The sequence below is a fragment of the Bison bison genome, unplaced genomic scaffold (genome assembly GCF_000754665.1).
Source record: "Bison bison bison isolate TAMUID 2011002044 unplaced genomic scaffold, Bison_UMD1.0 scf7180017864108, whole genome shotgun sequence".
NCBI classification, from domain to species: Eukaryota; Metazoa; Chordata; class Mammalia; order Artiodactyla; family Bovidae; genus Bison; species Bison bison.
Genome location: NW_011494680.1, coordinates 3,007,803 through 3,012,271, shown reverse-complemented (window position 1 = coordinate 3,012,271; position 4,469 = coordinate 3,007,803). Strand labels below are relative to the sequence as shown.

At 44.5% G+C, this 4,469-nt stretch overlaps 1 protein-coding gene across 5 annotated transcripts in view; it reads left to right on the top strand.

The window, feature by feature from the left end:
* ZHX2 (zinc fingers and homeoboxes 2) overlaps positions 1 to 3,982 on the top strand; it is a 161,432-nt gene extending 157,450 nt beyond the window's left edge. For all 5 annotated transcript variants that reach the window (XM_010838925.1, XM_010838924.1, XM_010838928.1 and 2 more), the window contains exon 5: positions 2,735 to 3,982. The gene's annotated coding sequence lies outside the window, so the exon portion shown is untranslated. The remainder of the gene's footprint in view (positions 1 to 2,734) is intronic.
* The last annotated feature ends 487 nt before the right edge of the window (positions 3,983 to 4,469 follow it).

Here is a 4,469-nt window from a genome sequence, read left to right as displayed (position 1 = left end):
GTAATGTTGGCAGCATCACCTGCCAACATCATAAGGATCCCTGTGACTTTTACAATTTTATGCCTTTTCCTGGATCCCTTTTGGGTGGTAACAGATCCCAAGGACACCCCTGGAATCTGATTTCATTCACAGACAGTTTCTTTTACAAGTTTTTTTTTTTTAATTGAAGGATAATTGCTTTACAATATTGCATTGGTTTCTGCCATACATCAACATGAAGCAGTCATAGGTGTACATATGTTCCCTCACTCCCGAAACTCCTTCCCACCTCCCCCCGCTTCAGGCTATTACAGAGCCCTGGTTTGAGTTCCTTGAGTCATACAACAAATTCCCATTGGTTATCAATTTTATATGTGGGTAGTATACCGGCTCCTTCCTCCTTCCTGCCTTCCCGTGTTACAAGTTGATTTCTTAACTGCAGTATTCAGCCTTACTATCAGGAGTACTGATGAAATGTGGGTACCTTTGACATCCAGACGTTGGGAATGATACAGTATAGATGATCTGCTGATGCCTTTGGCTGAGAAGTCTGGTCTTCTTGTTCTTGGTCCCCTGCACACACACACACACACACACACACACACACACAAAGGCTTCTCAGGGCCTTCTCAACCAAAGAAATGACCACGCAATAACAAGCTGTGACACGGCCTTACCAGGGACGAGGCAATGAAAAAGCCAGTGGCTTCAGGAATCTGCAGACCTGATGCCCTTCCAGCCTTTCATGGAATACTGACTGCACACTTCACAGCCCCCAGCCCACCCTTGGATTCCCTGGCTCCCCGGAGCCCACAGTGGAGATGGAGTTCTGTCTTGGTTTGCCAAGGCTGCCATCCAGTACCACAGACTGGGTGGCTTAAACAATAGGAATTGATTCTCCCACAGTCTGCAGACTAGAAGGCTGGTGTTGGCAGAGTTGCCTCCTTCTAAGGGCTGTGAGGGAGCGTGTGTTCCTTGCCTGTCTCCTAGCTTCTGGCGGGTTGCTGGCAGTCCTTGGTATTCCTTGGCTTCTAGATATATCACCCCAGTTTCTGCCTTCCTCTTTCCGTGATGTTCTCCTGGTGTGTCTCTTTATGCGCAAAATTCCCCTTTTTATTAGGACAGCAATCCTGTGGGATTAGGCCCCTCCCTGTAGACCTCATTTTAATGGTTATCACCTCCATAAAGGAATCTCCATAGAGTTACATTCTTTTTATATGTATATATTTGTTTCTTTATTTGGCTGCATCAGATCTGCACAACTACATCAATTGTGGTGTGCGGGCTCCAGTGTGTGCAGGTTCAGTACTTCCGGCACATGGGCTTAGTTGCCCCACAGCTAAGGGGCAATCGTGGAATCTTAGTTCCCTGATCAGGGATCGAACCCTCATCTCCTGCATTGGAAAGTGGATTCTTAACCACTGGACCACCAGGAAAGTCCCCAAATAGGGTTACATTTTGAGGTATTAAGGGTTAGAAAGTCAACATATCTTTAGGGGTAAAGAAGAGACAGTTCTTAAAAAAAAAAAAAAAAAAAAAAAGAGACAGTTCTACCCATAAGAAGGTCCTTGGACTATTTTCATTACTTCAAAGTCTGTAAGAATTAAACACTTCTCCATGCTGACTCTTAATAAACACTATTAAGAGAACAGGCTCTGGAAATTGCCTGAGCTGGAATTTGGGTTCTTCCACTTTCTAGCTGGGTGATCTTAGGCAAGTTTTTCAGCTTCTCTGTGCTCAGTTTCCTTACCTGTAAAATGGGAATAGTAATTATATCTACACCTCTTAGGGTTGATAGAAACATTTAAAAAATACATTTTTTTCTCTTTTTATTTTTTAACTGGAGTACAATTGCTTTACTGTACAATTAAGTGAATCAGCTTTGTACAATAGAAACTAACACAGCATTGTAAAGCAATATTCCAATTTAAAAAATTATAAAATTTTAAACATAAAAATAAAGAGATAAAAAGACACTTTAAATTTCTCATCTTATGTATTACCATTATATATACTATCATATTTGGAAAGGGCTTCATCTAACAAATACAACACAAGGATATATAATACACATGCCAGACACTATTTTAAGTGCTGTTTTATATATCAGCTTCTCATCACAACTACTTTACCAGGTGGATGCTATTACCATCCCTGTTTTACAGGAGCAAAACTAAGCCCTAGAGAGACTGTGACATGTGTATGGCCCCGTGGCAAGTATATAGAGAAGTGTTAGTCACTCAGTCGTGTCCAACTCTTTGTGACCCCATGGACTAGGGCCCTCTGGCTGGGCTCCTCTGTCCTTGGAATTCTCCAGGCAAGAATACTGGCATGGGTTGTCATTTCCTTCTCCATACAGAAAAGTCAGGACCAAAATCCAGACTTGTCTGATTCTGGTGTCTTTGAGGAACCATGGTGACTGGCTGCCTATCCAGGAACAAGAAAAGGGTCTTGTCATGATGAAATGAATCACCTCCTTCACTTGCCCAGAGAGTCATCCTGTTTTCAAAGGCCTTATTCTGAAGGCGCTTACCATAATGTCAGACCATGCTCAGGACACACACTCATTTCTTTAAAACAGGCCCCACATGTGAAGGGCATCTGTCGTCCTCTGACCCCAAGATGACTTGGGAAGTGTCTCCCCACGACAGCCAGGAAGAGGCCACCTCCCCACCTCACCCTGATGCCTTGCATGCAGGGAATGATGGTCATCTCCCTGACATCTTGCCTCTCTGGTCTTGTGTCGTCCTTCTAGGGAAGTCCATCAGAACTGCCGTGCTGATGCAGGGAATAATCTGTCTTCAAAGAAAGAAGAGAACTTCTCTCCCCGGCTGAGGGCCGCCCTGGCCTGAGACTCCAAGTGGAACGACTTCGCTGCGTGTGCCTGCCGCTGCCTCTGCGCACACGCACCTCCCCGAGGCCCGGTGGGAACTGCTCCTAGTGCCAAAGTCCTACTACTGCGTTTTCCACGGGTCCCTGTAAATAGCTGGCTCCTGCGCCCAGGCCCCCACCTCTTGCTATACTGGAACCAATTTGTACAACATGGGAATTTTGTTACCTTTTTAACCGAGGGCAACTTCCTTTTCCAGCTCTACCATTGTAAGGTCTTTTTTCCAGGAGGGAGGGCTGATCACATGTGCTTTTCTTTTTTTTTCCTTTTTTATTTTTATTAATTTGGGGGAGGGGGGGTGTTAGCATTAGTGCCATTATATCTACTGGATTTTAGGTAGGGCGAGTTCGTTTTTAAAGATAGTTTGCAATTTGCGAGATTTCTTCCGGGGAAAAGGGCTGGGATTCAGGCCTCTGAGCTTGGAGAGGGGTTTACACATGACAGATCTTCCAAATCAAATCCATTTCTATAGTTCTTCCCCAGCTGCCTTTGGGGGTCCCTGTTTAGCCAGGCACAAGGCTTTCTGAACTGCCCCAGGCCAGTCTGGTTTTTTCTGATGGCCTGGCCTCTGAGGTCAGACCTTGGGCCAGGAGAGCTGGGTGGCAGGTGGCTACCCTCTGAGCCCCTTTTTAGAAACCAGCAGAAAGGGCTCACAAGTGCATTAGCATTATCATTAATTTTGTAAAAGTAAAACAAAAAGAGATTGTGCTATCTAGATGGTACAAAGATGAACAGCTTTGGTTTTCATTTCTGTTCCTAACTGCCTTTTCTCAGTGTGGTATTGGACAAGATTTCAGCTTGAAGCTTCACCACGAATTGATTTTTTGTTTGTTTTGTTTGTGTGTTTGTTTTGGGCCAATTTTAGATTCATGAGTGCACTTTTTTTTTCCTCAGTTAGTCCTAACTTCTAAAGAAGAAAAACCAAGAGACACATCCGGTGTAAATGTTGCAATATAAATTGTGTTTGCAGTCCCTTCCCCCCATCCCACTGCCCCCTATTTGAGTACACTGCACAAATAAAATGTTAGGGAGTTTAAAAAAAAACAATTTTTCTAACTTGTTGCTCATTTGTTGTAACTCAATAAAGCAAAGACTAAACATTTTTATAACCTTTTCCTCTGTTCCTGGTTCTTCATTGCTGTCTGGCTCCCAGGGCACAGCACAAGGGTTCCAGCTCACCCACCCCACCCCCGATTCAAATCCATTATGGCCACATTCCTCATCTTTCGTCCTGCCTCAAGTGAGGTCATCGCAGGGTTTTCAGCGCAGAGGGGACTATAAAAACCAGGGGTCAGTGTCAATGTGGGAATCGTCATCGCATCTCTGTGACACAGAGAAGTGATAGGCCTACACTTCTCCCGGGTTTTCATAAATAGATTCACAAAATACTGCAGAGGGGACTTTCCTGGTGGTCCAATGGCTGAGACTCTGTGCTCCCAATGCAAGGGACCCGGGTTTGATCCCTGGTCAGGGAACTAGATCCCACATGCCACAACGAAGATCCAGGGCAGACAAATAAACATTTTGTTCAAAATTAAATTAAAAATTTAAAAATGCTGCAGAGCACGGGTGTGGGAATGAGGCCTGTAGGCCACTGCTG